Below are 17794 nucleotides of genomic sequence, written 5' to 3'. Positions count from 1 at the left end.
CTGATTCCCAACAAGCCTGGTCTACGCCAGCTTTCCTGGACTCCAGTTCAGGCTTGTTATCCACAAAGCTTTCAACGACGGGCCCAAAGCTTTCCACCTTGGCTTTTTTTTCCCCAACAGTGCAGCCGTCGGACCATATGCATTCAGTGGCCTTTGAGAACTGCTGTGGGAGAAAGCCATTTGACATTTGACATCTAGGCCCCAAAACTTGACATTCTCCTTAGTCCTTTCAAATGCAAACAATGCCAGCTTAGGCGTCTTCTCTGTCACATTAGCATGCCAAGTCCCAGAATGCTCAGCGGCCCACTGGATGACACTTTTGTGTCTCACCTCAATGTCAATACCTCCTCCAAGGATGGGCAGAAATTGGCAGACACTGATTTGGTTAGCTTTGCGCAGTGGCAGTATCATAGCCAATGAGGTCCACCTGAGGCGTGATTATTGCTAATTGAAAACTAATCCCAATACCCCGCTGTGATGACTTGAAATACAGTCAGCACTGGCAATTTTTGAGAGTCTCTCAGGAGACTGAGCAATATGTTTGAAACAGCAGAAAAGCAATGGCTTCTAAGATGCAGACTGAGATGTGTTAGAGTTGAGGAAGCGGGTCACGGGGCCGGGGACACTATAGAGATCTTTTGTGTCATCACGCAGCCTGCTGAGTAGAACAATATGTGATTGCCACGTCATGCTCGTTCCCCCCCACTTGCCTTTAATCCAGAGTGGACTCTACCTCATTAAATTTTTCCTTGCTTTTTCTCTGCTAGACCTGGCATCATGAGGCTAAAGGTGAACTTTCTTTATTTGTAACCCAGTCAATTAGGAAGAATACTGGAAGCGTGTTGGTCCAGGGTTAAGGAACCAGTTTGGCCGGTGTGTTTTTTGCAAGGCCCTTGTTTCCAGTGAAAGAGCATTGACCTATAAGTTACACTAAGCCAGAAACTTTCAGCGTTCTCCATCTCTACCAGACTGGACCCTATCTGCATGGTTGCAAGCTGTCCTAAAAAATGGAATGGGAGAGGACGATTGGCCAGCCGGAGTGAGCCAAATACTTGTGCATTCAGGCACACATCTCCTCTTTCTTTTGGCCGAATGGTCTTTTTCTGCCATAAAAGTGAAGTTTCAAGCAGATTGGACTGTTTTGGAGGTTTCAGAGCCCGGATAGCTCAGTCGGTAGAGCATCAGACTTTTAATCTGAGGGTCCAGGGTTCAAGTCCCTGTTCGGGCGGTAGCTTTGTCCTTGTTGTTGAGCTGCGGATAAGGTAATCTTTATGCCCATCTGCCGGAGTGCTCACTGGCCTAGAGAGAGGAAATGTCCTAAGGGATGCAAAATTCCCCCTTTCAAGGCTCTGTGAATCTAGCCCAGAAATAAAGGTGGCTGCAGGTGTTTGCCTGAACAACTGATTCCCAACAAGCCTGGTCTACGCCAGCTTTCCTGGACTCCAGTTCAGGCTTGTTATCCACAAAGCTTTCAACGACGGGCCCAAAGCTTTCCACCTTGGCTTTTTTTTTTCCCCAACAGTGCAGCCGTTGGACCATATGCATTCAGTGGCCTTTGAGAACTGCTGTGGAAGAAAGCCATTTGACATTTGACATCTAGGCCCCAAAACTTGACATTCTCCTTAGTCCTTTCAAATGCAAACAATGCCAGCTTAGGCGTCTTCTCTGTCACATTAGCATGCCAAGTCCCAGAATGCTCAGCGGCCCACTGGATGACACTTTTGTGTCTCACCTCAATGTCAATACCTCCTCCAAGGATGGGCAGAAATTGGCAGAAACTGATTTGGTTAGCTTTGCGCAGTGGCAGTATCATAGCCAATGAGGTCCACCTGAGGCGTGATTATTGCTAATTGAAAACTAATCCCAATACCCCGCTGTGATGACTTGAAATACAGTCAGCACTGGCAATTTTTGAGAGTCTCTCAGGAGACTGAGCAATATGTTTGAAACAGCAGAAAAGCAATGGCTTCTAAGATGCAGACTGAGATGTGTTAGAGTTGAGGAAGCGGGTCACGGGGCCGGAGACACTATAGAGATCTTTTGTGTCATCACGCAGCCTGCTGAGTAGAGCAATATGTGATTGCCACGTCATGCTCGTTCCCCCCCACTTGCCTTTAATCCAGAGTGGACTCTACCTCATTAAATTTTTCCTTGCTTTTTCTCTGCTAGACCTGGCATCATGAGGCTAAAGGTGAACTTTCTTTATTTGTAACCCAGTCAATTAGGAAGAATACTGGAAGCGTGTTGGTCCAGGGTTAAGGAACCAGTTTGGCCGTTGTGTTTTTTGCAAGGCCCTTGTTTCCAGTGAAAGAGCATTGACCTATAAGTTACACTAAGCCAGAAACTTTCAGCGTTCTCCATTTCTACCAGACTGGACCCTATCTGCATGGTTGCAAGCTGTCCTAAAAAATGGAATGGGAGAGGACGATTAGCCAGCCGGAGTGAGCCAAATACTTGTGCATTCAGGCACACATCTCCTCTTTCTTTTGGCCGAATGGTCTTTTTCTGCCATAAAAGTGAAGTTTCAAGCAGATTGGACTGTTTTGGAGGTTTCAGAGCCCGGATAGCTCAGTCGGTAGAGCATCAGACTTTTAATCTGAGGGTCCAGGGTTCAAGTCCCTGTTCGGGCGGTAGCTTTGTCCTTGTTGTTGAGTTGCGGATAAGGTTATCTTTATGCCCATCTGCCGGAGTGCTCACTGGCCTAGAGAGAGGAAATGTCCTAAGGGATGCAAAATTCCCCCTTTCAAGGCTCTGTGAATCTAGCCCAGAAATAAAGGTGGCTGCAGGTGTTTGCCTGAACAACTGATTCCCAACAAGCCTGGTCTATGCCAGCTTTCCTGGACTCCAGTTCAGGCTTGTTATCCACAAAGCTTTCAACGACGGGCCCAAAGCTTTCCACCTTGGCTTTTTTTTCCCCAACAGTGCAGCCGTCGGACCATATGCATTCAGTGGCCTTTGAGAACTGCTGTGGGAGAAAGCCATTTGACATCTAGGCCCCAAAACTTGACATTCTCCTTAGTCCTTTCAAATGCAAACAATGCCAGCTTAGGCGTCTTCTCTGTCACATTAGCATGCCAAGTCCCAGAATGCTCAGCGGCCCACTGGATGACACTTTTGTGTCTCACCTCAATGTCAATACCTCCTCCAAGGATGGGCAGAAATTGGCAGACACTGATTTGGTTAGCTTTGCGCAGTGGCAGTATCATAGCCAATGAGGTCCACCTGAGGCGTGATTATTGCTAATTGAAAACTAATCCCAATACCCCGCTGTGATGACTTGAAATACAGTCAGCACTGGCAATTTTTGAGAGTCTCTCAGGAGACTGAGCAATATGTTTGAAACAGCAGAAAAGCAATGGCTTCTAAGATGCAGACTGAGATGTGTTAGAGTTGAGGAAGCGGGTCACGGGGCCGGGGACACTATAGAGATCTTTTGTGTCATCACACAGCCTGCTGAGTAGAACAATATGTGATTGCCACGTCATGCTCGTTCCCCCCCACTTGCCTTTAATCCAGAGTGGACTCTACCTCATTAAATTTTTCCTTGCTTTTTCTCTGCTAGACCTGGCATCATGAGGCTAAAGGTGAACTTTCTTTATTTGTAACCCAGTCAATTAGGAAGAATACTGGAAGCGTGTTGGTCCAGGGTTAAGGAACCAGTTTGGCCGGTGTGTTTTTTGCAAGGCCCTTGTTTCCAGTGAAAGAGCATTGACCTATAAGTTACACTAAGCCAGAAACTTTCAGCGTTCTCCATCTCTACCAGACTGGACCCTATCTGCATGGTTGCAAGCTGTCCTAAAAAATGGAATGGGAGAGGACGATTGGCCAGCCGGAGTGAGCCAAATACTTGTGCATTCAGGCACACATCTCCTCTTTCTTTTGGCCGAATGGTCTTTTTCTGCCATAAAAGTGAAGTTTCAAGCAGATTGGACTGTTTTGGAGGTTTCAGAGCCCGGATAGCTCAGTCGTTAGAGCATCAGACTTTTAATCTGAGGGTCCAGGGTTCAAGTCCCTGTTCGGGCGGTAGCTTTGTCCTTGTTGTTGAGCTGCGGATAAGGTAATCTTTATGCCCATCTGCCGGAGTGCTCACTGGCCTAGAGAGAGGAAATGTCCTAAGGGATGCAAAATTCCCCCTTTCAAGGCTCTGTGAATCTAGCCCAGAAATAAAGGTGGCTGCAGGTGTTTGCCTGAACAACTGATTCCCAACAAGCCTGGTCTACGCCAGCTTTCCTGGACTCCAGTTCAGGCTTGTTATCCACAAAGCTTTCAACGACGGGCCCAAAGCTTTCCACCTTGGCTTTTTTTTCCCCAACAGTGCAGCCGTCGGACCATATGCATTCAGTGGCCTTTGAGAACTGCTGTGGGAGAAAGCCATTTGACATCTAGGCCCCAAAACTTGACATTCTCCTTAGTCCTTTCAAATGCAAACAATGCCAGCTTAGGCGTCTTCTCTGTCACATTAGCATGCCAAGTCCCAGAATGCTCAGCGGCCCACTGGATGACACTTTTGTGTCTCACCTCAATGTCAATACCTCCTCCAAGGATGGGCAAAAATTGGCAGACACTGATTTGGTTAGCTTTGCGCAGTGACAGTATCATAGCCAATGAGGTCCACCTGAGGCGTGATTATTGCTAATTGAAAACTAATCCCAATACCCCGCTGTGATGACTTGAAATACAGTCAGCACTGGCAATTTTTGAGAGTCTCTCAGGAGACTGAGCAATATGTTTGAAACAGCAGAAAAGCAATGGCTTCTAAGATGCAGACTGAGATGTGTTAGAGTTGAGGAAACGGGGCCGGGGACACTATAGAGATCTTTTGTGTCATCACGCAGCCTGCTGAGTAGAACAATATGTGATTGCCACGTCATGCTCGTTCCCCCCCACTTGCCTTTAATCCAGAGTGGACTCTACCTCATTCAATTTTTCCTTGCTTTTTCTCTGCTAGACCTGGCATCATGAGGCTAAAGGTGAACTTTCTTTATTTGTAACCCAGTCAATTAGGAAGAATACTGGAAGCGTGTTGGTCCAGGGTTAAGGAACCAGTTTGGCCGGTGTGTTTTTTGCAAGGCCCTTGTTTTCAGTGAAAGAGCATTGACCTATAAGTTACACTAAGCCAGAAACTTTCAGCGTTCTCCATCTCTACCAGACTGGACCCTATCTGCATGGTTGCAAGCTGTCCTAAAAAATGGAATGGGAGAGGACGATTGGCCAGCCGGAGTGAGCCAAATACTTGTGCATTCAGGCACACATCTCCTCTTTCTTTTGTCCGAATGGTCTTTTTCTGCCATAAAAGTGAAGTTTCAAGCAGATTGGACTGTTTTGGAGGTTTCAGAGCCCGGATAGCTCAGTCGGTAGAGCATCAGACTTTTAATCTGAGGGTCCAAGGTTCAAGTCCCTGTTCGGGCGGTAGCTTTGTCCTTGTTGTTGAGCTGCGGATAAGGTAATCTTTATGCCCATCTGCCGGAGTGCTCACTGGCCTAGAGAGAGGAAATGTCCTAAGGGATGCAAAATTCCCCCTTTCAAGGCTCTGTGAATCTAGCCCAGAAATAAAGGTGGCTGCAGGTGTTTGCCTGAACAACTGATTCCCAACAAGCCTGGTCTACGCCAGCTTTCCTGGACTCCAGTTCAGGCTTGTTATCCACAAAGCTTTCAACGACGGGCCCAAAGCTTTCCACCTTGGCTTTTTTTTCCCCAACAGTGCAGCCGTCGGACCATATGCATTCAGTGGCCTTTGAGAACTGCTGTGGGAGAAAGCCATTTGACATCTAGGCCCCAAAACTTGACATTCTCCTTAGTCCTTTCAAATGCAAACAATGCCAGCTTAGGCGTCTTCTCTGTCACATTAGCATGCCAAGTCCCAGAATGCTCAGCGGCCCACTGGATGACACTTTTGTGTCTCACCTCAATGTCAATACCTCCTCCAAGGATGGGCAGAAATTGGCAGACACTGATTTGGTTAGCTTTGCGCAGTGGCAGTATCATAGCCAATGAGGTCCACCTGAGGCGTGATTATTGCTAATTGAAAACTAATCCCAATACCCCGCTGTGATGACTTGAAATACAGTCAGCACTGGCAATTTTTGAGAGTCTCTCAGGAGACTGAGCAATATGTTTGAAACAGCAGAAAAGCAATGGCTTCTAAGATGCAGACTGAGATGTGTTAGAGTTGAGGAAGCGGGTCACGGGGCCGGGGACACTATAGAGATCTTTTGTGTCATCACGCAGCCTGCTGAGTAGAACAATATGTGATTGCCACGTCATGCTCGTTCCCCCCCACTTGCCTTTAATCCAGAGTGGACTCTACCTCATTAAATTTTTCCTTGCTTTTTCTCTGCTAGACCTGGCATCATGAGGCTAAAGGTGAACTTTCTTTATTTGTAACCCAGTCAATTAGGAAGAATACTGGAAGTGTGTTGGTCCAGGGTTAAGGAACCAGTTTGGCCGGTGTGTGTTTTGCAAGGCCCTTGTTTCCAGTGAAAGAGCATTGACCTATAAGTTACACTAAGCCAGAAACTTTCAGCGTTCTCCATCTCTACCAGACTGGACCCTATCTGCATGGTTGCAAGCTGTCCTAAAAAATGGAATGGGAGAGGACGATTGGCCAGCCGGAGTGAGCCAAATACTTGTGCATTCAGGCACACATCTCCTCTTTCTTTTGGGCGCATGGTCTTTTTCTGCCATAAAAGTGAAGTTTCAAGCAGATTGGACTGTTTTGGAGGTGGAGCTTTCAGAGCCCGGATAGCTCAGTCGGTAGAGCATCAGACTTTTAATTTGAGGGTCCAGGGTTCAAGTCCCTGTTTGGGCGGTAGCTTTGTCCTTGTTGTTGAGCTGCGGATAAGGTAATCTTTATGCCCATCTGCCGGAGTGCTCACTGGCCTAGAGAGAGGAAATGTCCTAAGGGATGCAAAATTCCCCCTTTCAAGGCTCTGTGAATCTAGCCCAGAAATAAAGGTGGCTGCAGGTGTTTGCCTGAACAACTGATTCCCAACAAGCCTGGTCTACGCCAGCTTTCCTGGACTCCAGTTCAGGCTTGTTATCCACAAAGCTTTCAACGACGGGCCCAAAGCTTTCCACCTTGGCTTTTTTTTCCCCAACAGTGCAGCCGTCGGACCATATGCATTCAGTGGCCTTTGAGAACTGCTGTGGGAGAAAGCCATTTGACATTTGACATCTAGGCCCCAAAACTTGACATTCTCCTTAGTCCTTTCAAATGCAAACAATGCCAGCTTAGGCGTCTTCTCTGTCACATTAGCATGCCAAGTCCCAGAATGCTCAGCGGCCCACTGGATGACACTTTTGTGTCTCACCTCAATGTCAATACCTCCTCCAAGGATGGGCAGAAATTGACAGACACTGATTTGGTTAGCTTTGCGCAGTGGCAGTATCATAGCCAATGAGGTCCACCTGAGGCGTGATTATTGCTAATTGAAAACTAATCCCAATACCCCGCTGTGATGACTTGAAATACAGTCAGCACTGGCAATTTTTGAGAGTCTCTCAGGAGACTGAGCAATATGTTTGAAACAGCAGAAAAGCAATGGCTTCTAAGATGCAGACTGAGATGTGTTAGAGTTGAGGAAGCGGGTCACGGGGCCGGGGACACTATAGAGATCTTTTGTGTCATCACGCAGCCTGCTGAGTAGAACATTATGTGATTGCCACGTCATGCTCGTTCCCCCCCACTTGCCTTTAATCCAGAGTGGACTCTACCTCATTCAATTTTTCCTTGCTTTTTCTCTGCTAGACCTGGCATCATGAGGCTAAAGGTGAACTTTCTTTATTTGTAACCCAGTCAATTAGGAAGAATACTGGAAGCGTGTTGGTCCAGGGTTAAGGAACCAGTTTGGCCGGTGTGTTTTTTGCAAGGCCCTTGTTTCCAGTGAAAGAGCATTGACCTATAAGTTACACTAAGCCAGAAACTTTCAGCGTTCTCCATCTCTACCAGACTGGACCCTATCTGCATGGTTGCAAGCTGTCCTAAAAAATGGAATGAGAGAGGACGATTGGCCAGCCGGAGTGAGCCAAATACTTGTGCATTCAGGCACACATCTCCTCTTTCTTTTGGCCGAATGGTCTTTTTCTGCCATAAAAGTGAAGTTTCAAGCAGATTGGACTGTTTTGGAGGTGGAGCTTTCAGAGCCCGGATAGCTCAGTCGGTAGAGCATCAGGTTTTTAATCTGATGGTCCAGGGTTCAAGTCCCTGTTCGGGTGGTAGCTTTGTCCTTGTTGTTGAGCTGCGGATAAGGTAATCTTTATGCCCATCTGCCGGAGTGCTCACTGGCCTAGAGAGAGGAAATGTCCTAAGGGATGCAAAATTCCCCCTTTCAAGGCTCTGTGAATCTAGCCCAGAAATAAAGGTGGCTGCAGGTGTTTGCCTGAACAACTGATTCCCAACAAGCCTGGTCTACGCCAGCTTTCCTGGACTCCAGTTCAGGCTTGTTATCCAGAAGGCTTTCAACAACGGGCCCAAAGCTTTCCACCTTGGCTTTTTTTTCCCCAACAGTGCAGCCGTCGGACCATATGCATTCAGTGGCCTTTGAGAACTGCTGTGGGAGAAAGCCATTTGACATCTAGGCCCCAAAACTTGACATTCTCCTTAGTCCTTTCAAATGCAAACAATGCCAGCTTAGGCGTCTTCTCTGTCACATTAGCATGCCAAGTCCCAGAATGCTCAGCGGCCCACTGGATGACACTTTTGTGTCTCACCTCAATGTCAATACCTCCTCCAAGGATGGGCAGAAATTGGCAGACACTGATTTGGTTAGCTTTGCGCAGTGGCAGTATCATAGCCAATGAGGTCCACCTGAGGCGTGATTATTGCTAATTGAAAACTAATCCCAATACCCCGCTGTGATGACTTGAAATACAGTCAGCACTGGCAATTTTTGAGAGTCTCTCAGGAGACTGAGCAATATGTTTGAAACAGCAGAAAAGCAATGGCTTCTAAGATGCAGACTGAGATGTGTTAGAGTTGAGGAAACGGGGCCGGGGACACTATAGAGATCTTTTGTGTCATCACGCAGCCTGCTGAGTAGAACAATATGTGATTGCCACGTCATGCTCGTTCCCCCCCACTTGCCTTTAATCCAGAGTGGACTCTACCTCATTCAATTTTTCCTTGCTTTTTCTCTGCTAGACCTGGCATCATGAGGCTAAAGGTGAACTTTCTTTATTTGTAACCCAGTCAATTAGGAAGAATACTGGAAGCGTGTTGGTCCAGGGTTAAGGAACCAGTTTGGCCGGTGTGTTTTTTGCAAGGCCCTTGTTTTCAGTGAAAGAGCATTGACCTATAAGTTACACTAAGCCAGAAACTTTCAGCGTTCTCCATCTCTACCAGACTGGACCCTATCTGCATGGTTGCAAGCTGTCCTAAAAAATGGAATGGGAGAGGACGATTGGCCAGCCGGAGTGAGCCAAATACTTGTGCATTCAGGCACACATCTCCTCTTTCTTTTGGCCGAATGGTCTTTTTCTGCCATAAAAGTGAAGTTTCAAGCAGATTGGACTGTTTTGGAGGTTTCAGAGCCTGGATAGCTCAGTCGGTAGAGCATCAGACTTTTAATCTGAGGGTCCAGGGTTCAAGTCCCTGTTCGGGCGGTAGCTTTGTCCTTGTTGTTGAGCTGCGGATAAGGTAATCTTTATGCCCATCTGCCGGAGTGCTCACTGGCCTAGAGAGAGGAAATGTCCTAAGGGATGCAAAATTCCCCCTTTCAAGGCTCTGTGAATCTAGCCCAGAAATAAAGGTGGCTGCAGGTGTTTGCCTGAACAACTGATTCCCAACAAGCCTGGTCTACGCCAGCTTTCCTGGACTCCAGTTCAGGCTTGTTATCCACAAAGCTTTCAACGACGGGCCCAAAGCTTTCCACCTTGGCTTTTTTTTCCCCAACAGTGCAGCCGTCGGACCATATGCATTCAGTGGCCTTTGAGAACTGCTGTGGGAGAAAGCCATTTGACATTTGACATCTAGGCCCCAAAACTTGACATTCTCCTTAGTCCTTTCAAATGCAAACAATGCCAGCTTAGGCGTCTTCTCTGTCACATTAGCATGCCAAGTCCCAGAATGCTCAGCGGCCCACTGGATGACACTTTTGTGTCTCACCTCAATGTCAATACCTCCTCCAAGGATGGGCAGAAATTGGCAGACACTGATTTGGTTAGCTTTGCGCAGTGGCAGTATCATAGCCAATGAGGTCCACCTGAGGCGTGATTATTGCTAATTGAAAACTAATCCCAATACCCCGCTGTGATGACTTGAAATACAGTCAGCACTGGCAATTTTTGAGAGTCTCTCAGGAGACTGAGCAATATGTTTGAAACAGCAGAAAAGCAATGGCTTCTAAGATGCAGACTGAGATGTGTTAGAGTTGAGGAAACGGGGCCGGGGACACTATAGAGATCTTTTGTGTCATCACGCAGCCTGCTGAGTAGAACAATATGTGATTGCCACGTCATGCTCGTTCCCCCCCACTTGCCTTTAATCCAGAGTGGACTCTACCTCATTCAATTTTTCCTTGCTTTTTCTCTGCTAGACCTGGCATCATGAGGCTAAAGGTGAACTTTCTTTATTTGTAACCCAGTCAATTAGGAAGAATACTGGAAGCGTGTTGGTCCAGGGTTAAGGAACCAGTTTGGCCGGTGTGTTTTTTGCAAGGCCCTTGTTTTCAGTGAAAGAGCATTGACCTATAAGTTACACTAAGCCAGAAACTTTCAGCGTTCTCCATCTCTACCAGACTGGACCCTATCTGCATGGTTGCAAGCTGTCCTAAAAAATGGAATGGGAGAGGACGATTGGCCAGCCGGAGTGAGCCAAATACTTGTGCATTCAGGCACACATCTCCTCTTTCTTTTGTCCGAATGGTCTTTTTCTGCCATAAAAGTGAAGTTTCAAGCAGATTGGACTGTTTTGGAGGTTTCAGAGCCCGGATAGCTCAGTCGGTAGAGCATCAGACTTTTAATCTGAGGGTCCAGGGTTCAAGTCCCTGTTCGGGCGGTAGCTTTGTCCTTGTTGTTGAGCTGCGGATAAGGTAATCTTTATGCCCATCTGCCGGAGTGCTCACTGGCCTAGAGAGAGGAAATGTCCTAAGGGATGCAAAATTCCCCCTTTCAAGGCTCTGTGAATCTAGCCCAGAAATAAAGGTGGCTGCAGGTGTTTGCCTGAACAACTGATTCCCAACAAGCCTGGTCTACGCCAGCTTTCCTGGACTCCAGTTCAGGCTTGTTATCCACAAAGCTTTCAACGACGGGCCCAAAGCTTTCCACCTTGGCTTTTTTTTCCCCAACAGTGCAGCCGTCGGACCATATGCATTCAGTGGCCTTTGAGAACTGCTGTGGGAGAAAGCCATTTGACATTTGACATCTAGGCCCCAAAACTTGACATTCTCCTTAGTCCTTTCAAATGCAAACAATGCCAGCTTAGGCGTCTTCTCTGTCACATTAGCATGCCAAGTCCCAGAATGCTCAGCGGCCCACTGGATGACACTTTTGTGTCTCACCTCAATGTCAATACCTCCTCCAAGGATGGGCAGAAATTGGCAGACACTGATTTGGTTAGCTTTGCGCAGTGGCAGTATCATAGCCAATGAGGTCCACCTGAGGCGTGATTATTGCTAATTGAAAACTAATCCCAATACCCCGCTGTGATGACTTGAAATACAGTCAGCACTGGCAATTTTTGAGAGTCTCTCAGGAGACTGAGCAATATGTTTGAAACAGCAGAAAAGCAATGGCTTCTAAGATGCAGACTGAGATGTGTTAGAGTTGAGGAAGCGGGTCATGGGGCCGGGGACACTATAGAGATCTTTTGTGTCATCACGCAGCCTGCTGAGTAGAACAATATGTGATTGCCACGTCATGCTCGTTCCCCCCCACTTGCCTTTTATCCAGAGTGGACTCTACCTCATTAAATTTTTCCTTGCTTTTTCTCTGCTAGACCTGGCATCATGAGGCTAAAGGTGAACTTTCTTTATTTGTAACCCAGTCAATTAGGAAGAATACTGGAAGCGTGTTGGTCCAGGGTTAAGGAACCAGGTTGGCCGGTGTGTTTTTTGCAAGGCCCTTGTTTTCAGTGAAAGAGCATTGACCTATAAGTTACACTAAGCCAGAAACTTTCAGCGTTCTCCATCTCTACCAGACTGGACCCTATCTGCATGGTTGCAAGCTGTCCTAAAAAATGGAATGGGAGAGGACGATTGGCCAGCCGGAGTGAGCCAAATACTTGTGCATTCAGGCACACATCTCCTCTTTCTTTTGTCCGAATGGTCTTTTTCTGCCATAAAAGTGAAGTTTCAAGCAGATTGGACTGTTTTGGAGGTTTCAGAGCCCGGATAGCTCAGTCGGTAGAGCATCAGACTTTTAATCTGAGGGTCCAGGGTTCAAGTCCCTGTTCGGGCGGTAGCTTTGTCCTTGTTGTTGAGCTGCTGATAAGGTAATCTTTATGCCCATCTGCCGGAGTGCTCACTGGCCTAGAGAGAGGAAATGTCCTAAGGGATGCAAAATTCCCCCTTTCAAGGCTCTGTGAATCTAGCCCAGAAATAAAGGTGGCTGCAGGTGTTTGCCTGAACAACTGATTCCCAACAAGCCTGGTCTACGCCAGCTTTCCTGGACTCCAGTTCAGGCTTGTTATCCACAAAGCTTTCAACGACGGGCCCAAAGCTTTCCACCTTGGCTTTTTTTTCCCCAACAGTGCAGCCGTCGGACCATATGCATTCAGTGGCCTTTGAGAACTGCTGTGGGAGAAAGCCATTTGACATTTGACATCTAGGCCCCAAAACTTGACATTCTCCTTAGTCCTTTCAAATGCAAACAATGCCAGCTTAGGCGTCTTCTCTGTCACATTAGCATGCCAAGTCCCAGAATGCTCAGCGGCCCACTGGATGACACTTTTGTGTCTCACCTCAATGTCAATACCTCCTCCAAGGATGGGCAGAAATTGGCAGACACTGATTTGGTTAGCTTTGCGCAGTGGCAGTATCATAGCCAATGAGGTCCACCTGAGGCGTGATTATTGCTAATTGAAAACTAATCCCAATACCCCGCTGTGATGACTTGAAATACAGTCAGCACTGGCAATTTTTGAGAGTCTCTCAGGAGACTGAGCAATATGTTTGAAACAGCAGAAAAGCAATGGCTTCTAAGATGCAGACTGAGATGTGTTAGAGTTGAGGAAGCGGGTCATGGGGCCGGGGACACTATAGAGATCTTTTGTGTCATCACGCAGCCTGCTGAGTAGAACAATATGTGATTGCCACGTCATGCTCGTTCCCCCCCACTTGCCTTTAATCCAGAGTGGACTCTACCTCATTAAATTTTTCCTTGCTTTTTCTCTGCTAGACCCTGCATCATGAGGCTAAAGGTGAACTTTCTTTATTTGTAACCCAGTCAATTAGGAAGAATACTGGAAGCGTGTTGGTCCAGGGTTAAGGAACCAGTTTGGCCGGTGTGTTTTTTGCAAGGCCCTTGTTTCCAGTGAAAGAGCATTGACCTATAAGTTACACTAAGCCAGAAACTTTCAGCGTTCTCCATCTCTACCAGACTGGACCCTATCTGCATGGTTGCAAGCTGTCCTAAAAAATGGAATGGGAGAGGACGATTGGCCAGCCGGAGTGAGCCAAATACTTGTGCATTCAGGCACACATCTCCTCTTTCTTTTGGGCGCATGGTCTTTTTCTGCCATAAAAGTGAAGTTTCAAGCAGATTGGACTGTTTTGGAGGTGGAGCTTTCAGAGCCCGGATAGCTCAGTTGGTAGAGCATCAGACTTTTAATCTGAGGGTCCAGGGTTCAAGTCCCTGTTCGGGCGGTAGCTTTGTCCTTGTTGTTGAGCTGCGGATAAGGTAATCTTTATGCCCATCTGCCGGAGTGCTCACTGGCCTAGAGAGAGGAAATGTCCTAAGGGATGCAAAATTCCCCCTTTCAAGGCTCTGTGAATCTAGCCCAGAAATAAAGGTGGCTGCAGGTGTTTGCCTGAACAACTGATTCCCAACAAGCCTGGTCTACGCCAGCTTTCCTGGACTCCAGTTCAGGCTTGTTATCCACAAAGCTTTCAACGACGGGCCCAAAGCTTTCCACCTTGGCTTTTTTTTCCCCAACAGTGCAGCCGTCGGACCATATGCATTCAGTGGCCTTTGAGAACTGCTGTGGGAGAAAGCCATTTGACATCTAGGCCCCAAAACTTGACATTCTCCTTAGTCCTTTCAAATGCAAACAATGCCAGCTTAGGCGTCTTCTCTGTCACATTAGCATGCCAAGTCCCAGAATGCTCAGCGGCCCACTGGATGACACTTTTGTGTCTCACCTCAATGTCAATACCTCCTCCAAGGATGGGCAGAAATTGGCAGACACTGATTTGGTTAGCTTTGCGCAGTGGCAGTATCATAGCCAATGAGGTCCACCTGAGGCGTGATTATTGCTAATTGAAAACTAATCCCAATACCCCGCTGTGATGACTTGAAATACAGTCAGCACTGGCAATTTTTGAGAGTCTCTCAGGAGACTGAGCAATATGTTTGAAACAGCAGAAAAGCAATGGCTTCTAAGATGCAGACTGAGATGTGTTAGAGTTGAGGAAGCGGGTCATGGGGCCGGGGACACTATAGAGATCTTTTGTGTCATCACGCAGCCTGCTGAGTAGAACAATATGTGATTGCCACGTCATGCTCGTTCCCCCCCACTTGCCTTTAATCCAGAGTGGACTCTACCTCATTAAATTTTTCCTTGCTTTTTCTCTGCTAGACCTGGCATCATGAGGCTAAAGGTGAACTTTCTTTATTTGTAACCCAGTCAATTAGGAAGAATACTGGAAGCGTGTTGGTCCAGGGTTAAGGAACCAGTTTGGCCGGTGTGTTTTTTGCAAGGCCCTTGTTTTCAGTGAAAGAGCATTGACCTATAAGTTACACTAAGCCAGAAACTTTCAGCGTTCTCCATCTCTACCAGACTGGACCCTATCTGCATGGTTGCAAGCTGTCCTAAAAAATGGAATGGGAGAGGACGATTGGCCAGCCGGAGTGAGCCAAATACTTGTGCATTCAGGCACACATCTCCTCTTTCTTTTGGCCGAATGGTCTTTTTCTGCCATAAAAGTGAAGTTTCAAGCAGATTGGACTGTTTTGGAGGTTTCAGAGCCCGGATAGCTCAGTCGGTAGAGCATCAGACTTTTAATCTGAGGGTCCAGGGTTCAAGTCCCTGTTCGGGCGGTAGCTTTGTCCTTGTTGTTGAGCTGCGGATAAGGTAATCTTTATGCCCATCTGCCGGAGTGCTCACTGGCCTAGAGAGAGGAAATGTCCTAAGGGATGCAAAATTCCCCCTTTCAAGGCTCTGTGAATCTAGCCCAGAAATAAAGGTGGCTGCAGGTGTTTGCCTGAACAACTGATTCCCAACAAGCCTGGTCTACGCCAGCTTTCCTGGACTCCAGTTCAGGCTTGTTATCCACAAAGCTTTCAACGACGGGCCCAAAGCTTTCCACCTTGGCTTTTTTTTCCCCAACAGTGCAGCCGTCGGACCATATGCATTCAGTGGCCTTTGAGAACTGCTGTGGGAGAAAGCCATTTGACATCTAGGCCCCAAAACTTGACATTCTCCTTAGTCCTTTCAAATGCAAACAATGCCAGCTTAGGCGTCTTCTCTGTCACATTAGCATGCCAAGTCCCAGAATGCTCAGCGGCCCACTGGATGACACTTTTGTGTCTCACCTCAATGTCAATACCTCCTCCAAGGATGGGCAGAAATTGGCAGACACTGATTTGGTTAGCATTGCGCAGTGGCAGTATCATAGCCAATGAGGTCCACCTGAGGCGTGATTATTGCTAATTGAAAACTAATCCCAATACCCCGCTGTGATGACTTGAAATACAGTCAGCACTGGCAATTTTTGAGAGTCTCTCAGGAGACTGAGCAATATGTTTGAAACAGCAGAAAAGCAATGCCTTCTAAGATGCAGACTGAGATGTGTTAGAGTTGAGGAAACGGGGCCGGGGACACTATAGAGATCTTTTGTGTCATCACGCAGCCTGCTGAGTAGAACAATATGTGATTGCCACGTCATGCTCGTTCCCCCCCACTTGCCTTTAATCCAGAGTGGACTCTACCTCATTCAATTTTTCCTTGCTTTTTCTCTGCTAGACCTGGCATCATGAGGCTAAAGGTGAACTTTCTTTATTTGTAACCCAGTCAATTAGGAAGAATACTGGAAGCGTGTTGGTCCAGGGTTAAGGAACCAGTTTGGCCGGTGTGTTTTTTGCAAGGCCCTTGTTTTCAGTGAAAGAGCATTGACCTATAAGTTACACTAAGCCAGAAACTTTCAGCGTTCTCCATCTCTACCAGACTGGACCCTATCTGCATGGTTGCAAGCTGTCATAAAAAATGGAATGGGAGAGGACGATTGGCCAGCCGGAGTGAGCCAAATACTTGTGCATTCAGGCACACATCTCCTCTTTCTTTTGTCCGAATGGTCTTTTTCTGCCATAAAAGTGAAGTTTCAAGCAGATTGGACTGTTTTGGAGGTTTCAGAGCCCGGATAGCTCAGTCGGTAGAGCATCAGACTTTTAATCTGAGGGTCCAGGGTTCAAGTCCCTGTTCGGGCGGTAGCTTTGTCCTTGTTGTTGAGCTGCGGATAAGGTAATCTTTATGCCCATCTGCCGGAGTGCTCACTGGCCTAGAGAGAGGAAATGTCCTAAGGGATGCAAAATTCCCCCTTTCAAGGCTCTGTGAATCTAGCCCAGAAATAAAGGTGGCTGCAGGTGTTTGCCTGAACAACTGATTCCCAACAAGCCTGGTCTACGCCAGCTTTCCTGGACTCCAGTTCAGGCTTGTTATCCACAAAGCTTTCAACGACGGGCCCAAAGCTTTCCACCTTGGCTTTTTTTTCCCCAACAGTGCAGCCGTCGGACCATATGCATTCAGTGGCCTTTGAGAACTGCTGTGGGAGAAAGCCATTTGACATCTAGGCCCAAAACTTGACATTCTCCTTAGTCCTTTCAAATGCAAACAATGTCAGCTTAGGCGTCTTCTCTTTCACATTAGCATGCCAAGTCCCAGAATGCTCAGCGGCCCACTGGATGACACTTTTGTGTCTCACCTCAATGTCAATACCTCCTCCAAGGATGGGCAGAAATTGGCAGACACTGATTTGGTTAGCTTTGCGCAGTGGCAGTATCATAGCCAATGAGGTCCACCTGAGGCGTGATTATTGCTAATTGAAAACTAATCCCAATACCCCGCTGTGATGACTTGAAATACAGTCAGCACTGGCAATTTTTGAGAGTCTCTCAGGAGACTGAGCAATATGTTTGAAACAGCAGAAAAGCAATGGCTTCTAAGATGCAGACTGAGATGTGTTAGAGATGAGGAAGCGGGTCACGGGGCCGGGGACACTATAGAGATCTTTTGTGTCATCACGCAGCCTGCTGAGTAGAACAATATGTGATTGCCACGTCATGCTCGTTCCCCCCCACTTGCCTTTAATCCAGAGTGGACTCTACCTCATTCAATTTTTCCTTGCTTTTTCTCTGCTAGACCTGGCATCATGAGGCTAAAGGTGAACTTTCTTTATCTGTAACCCAGTCAATTAGGAAGAATACTGGAAGCGTGTTGGTCCAGGGTTAAGGAACCAGTTTGGCCGGTGTGTTTTTTGCAAGGCCCTTGTTTCCAGTGAAAGAGCATTGACCTATAAGTTACACTAAGCCAGAAACTTTCAGCGTTCTCCATCTCTACCAGACTGGACCCTATCTGCATGGTTGCAAGCTGTCCTAAAAAATGGAATGGGAGAGGACGATTGGCCAGCCGGAGTGAGCCAAATAC

The 17794-nt window shown here is 47.2% G+C and overlaps 24 non-coding genes across 24 annotated transcripts; all 24 read left to right on the top strand.

Moving 5' to 3' along the window:
* The first annotated feature begins 387 nt into the window (after window positions 1-387).
* LOC149446860 (U4 spliceosomal RNA) lies at window positions 388-528 on the top strand. The gene has a single exon (XR_016306152.1). It is a non-coding gene; the product is annotated as a U4 spliceosomal RNA (small nuclear RNA).
* Window positions 529-1155: 627 nt separating this feature from the next.
* On the top strand, window positions 1156-1228 carry TRNAK-UUU (transfer RNA lysine (anticodon UUU)). The gene has a single exon. It is a non-coding gene; the product is annotated as a tRNA-Lys (tRNA).
* Window positions 1229-1789: 561 nt separating this feature from the next.
* Window positions 1790-1930, top strand: LOC149446858 (U4 spliceosomal RNA). The gene has a single exon (XR_016306141.1). It is a non-coding gene; the product is annotated as a U4 spliceosomal RNA (small nuclear RNA).
* Window positions 1931-2557: 627 nt separating this feature from the next.
* Window positions 2558-2630, top strand: TRNAK-UUU (transfer RNA lysine (anticodon UUU)). The gene has a single exon. It is a non-coding gene; the product is annotated as a tRNA-Lys (tRNA).
* Window positions 2631-3182: 552 nt separating this feature from the next.
* Window positions 3183-3323, top strand: LOC149446856 (U4 spliceosomal RNA). The gene has a single exon (XR_016306130.1). It is a non-coding gene; the product is annotated as a U4 spliceosomal RNA (small nuclear RNA).
* Window positions 3324-3950: 627 nt separating this feature from the next.
* On the top strand, window positions 3951-4023 carry TRNAK-UUU (transfer RNA lysine (anticodon UUU)). Its single transcript has one exon. It is a non-coding gene; the product is annotated as a tRNA-Lys (tRNA).
* A 552-nt stretch (window positions 4024-4575) lies between these two features.
* On the top strand, window positions 4576-4716 carry LOC149446854 (U4 spliceosomal RNA). The gene has a single exon (XR_016306176.1). It is a non-coding gene; the product is annotated as a U4 spliceosomal RNA (small nuclear RNA).
* A 620-nt stretch (window positions 4717-5336) lies between these two features.
* Window positions 5337-5409, top strand: TRNAK-UUU (transfer RNA lysine (anticodon UUU)). The gene has a single exon. It is a non-coding gene; the product is annotated as a tRNA-Lys (tRNA).
* A 552-nt stretch (window positions 5410-5961) lies between these two features.
* On the top strand, window positions 5962-6102 carry LOC149446852 (U4 spliceosomal RNA). The gene has a single exon (XR_016306119.1). It is a non-coding gene; the product is annotated as a U4 spliceosomal RNA (small nuclear RNA).
* A 633-nt stretch (window positions 6103-6735) lies between these two features.
* Window positions 6736-6808, top strand: TRNAK-UUU (transfer RNA lysine (anticodon UUU)). Its single transcript has one exon. It is a non-coding gene; the product is annotated as a tRNA-Lys (tRNA).
* A 559-nt stretch (window positions 6809-7367) lies between these two features.
* On the top strand, window positions 7368-7508 carry LOC149446850 (U4 spliceosomal RNA). The gene has a single exon (XR_016306108.1). It is a non-coding gene; the product is annotated as a U4 spliceosomal RNA (small nuclear RNA).
* A 1258-nt stretch (window positions 7509-8766) lies between these two features.
* On the top strand, window positions 8767-8907 carry LOC149446849 (U4 spliceosomal RNA). Its single transcript, XR_016306097.1, has one exon. It is a non-coding gene; the product is annotated as a U4 spliceosomal RNA (small nuclear RNA).
* Window positions 8908-9527: 620 nt separating this feature from the next.
* On the top strand, window positions 9528-9600 carry TRNAK-UUU (transfer RNA lysine (anticodon UUU)). Its single transcript has one exon. It is a non-coding gene; the product is annotated as a tRNA-Lys (tRNA).
* Window positions 9601-10159: 559 nt separating this feature from the next.
* LOC149446847 (U4 spliceosomal RNA) lies at window positions 10160-10300 on the top strand. Its single transcript, XR_016306085.1, has one exon. It is a non-coding gene; the product is annotated as a U4 spliceosomal RNA (small nuclear RNA).
* Window positions 10301-10920: 620 nt separating this feature from the next.
* TRNAK-UUU (transfer RNA lysine (anticodon UUU)) lies at window positions 10921-10993 on the top strand. Its single transcript has one exon. It is a non-coding gene; the product is annotated as a tRNA-Lys (tRNA).
* A 559-nt stretch (window positions 10994-11552) lies between these two features.
* LOC149446845 (U4 spliceosomal RNA) lies at window positions 11553-11693 on the top strand. The gene has a single exon (XR_016306074.1). It is a non-coding gene; the product is annotated as a U4 spliceosomal RNA (small nuclear RNA).
* A 627-nt stretch (window positions 11694-12320) lies between these two features.
* TRNAK-UUU (transfer RNA lysine (anticodon UUU)) lies at window positions 12321-12393 on the top strand. Its single transcript has one exon. It is a non-coding gene; the product is annotated as a tRNA-Lys (tRNA).
* A 559-nt stretch (window positions 12394-12952) lies between these two features.
* LOC149446843 (U4 spliceosomal RNA) lies at window positions 12953-13093 on the top strand. Its single transcript, XR_016306063.1, has one exon. It is a non-coding gene; the product is annotated as a U4 spliceosomal RNA (small nuclear RNA).
* A 633-nt stretch (window positions 13094-13726) lies between these two features.
* On the top strand, window positions 13727-13799 carry TRNAK-UUU (transfer RNA lysine (anticodon UUU)). Its single transcript has one exon. It is a non-coding gene; the product is annotated as a tRNA-Lys (tRNA).
* Window positions 13800-14351: 552 nt separating this feature from the next.
* On the top strand, window positions 14352-14492 carry LOC149446841 (U4 spliceosomal RNA). Its single transcript, XR_016306052.1, has one exon. It is a non-coding gene; the product is annotated as a U4 spliceosomal RNA (small nuclear RNA).
* A 627-nt stretch (window positions 14493-15119) lies between these two features.
* Window positions 15120-15192, top strand: TRNAK-UUU (transfer RNA lysine (anticodon UUU)). The gene has a single exon. It is a non-coding gene; the product is annotated as a tRNA-Lys (tRNA).
* Window positions 15193-15744: 552 nt separating this feature from the next.
* LOC149446839 (U4 spliceosomal RNA) lies at window positions 15745-15885 on the top strand. Its single transcript, XR_016306164.1, has one exon. It is a non-coding gene; the product is annotated as a U4 spliceosomal RNA (small nuclear RNA).
* Window positions 15886-16505: 620 nt separating this feature from the next.
* Window positions 16506-16578, top strand: TRNAK-UUU (transfer RNA lysine (anticodon UUU)). Its single transcript has one exon. It is a non-coding gene; the product is annotated as a tRNA-Lys (tRNA).
* Window positions 16579-17129: 551 nt separating this feature from the next.
* LOC149446837 (U4 spliceosomal RNA) lies at window positions 17130-17270 on the top strand. Its single transcript, XR_016306041.1, has one exon. It is a non-coding gene; the product is annotated as a U4 spliceosomal RNA (small nuclear RNA).
* Window positions 17271-17794: the final 524 nt, after the last annotated feature.

The sequence above is a fragment of the Staurois parvus genome, unplaced genomic scaffold (genome assembly GCF_062004578.1).
Source record: "Staurois parvus isolate SC_StPar_1 unplaced genomic scaffold, SC_StPar_1.0 ptg000689l, whole genome shotgun sequence".
Lineage (NCBI taxonomy): Eukaryota > Metazoa > Chordata > Amphibia > Anura > Ranidae > Staurois > Staurois parvus.
The sequence above is the reverse complement of the archived record's forward strand: the minus strand, read 5'-3'. Positions and strand labels throughout refer to the sequence as shown.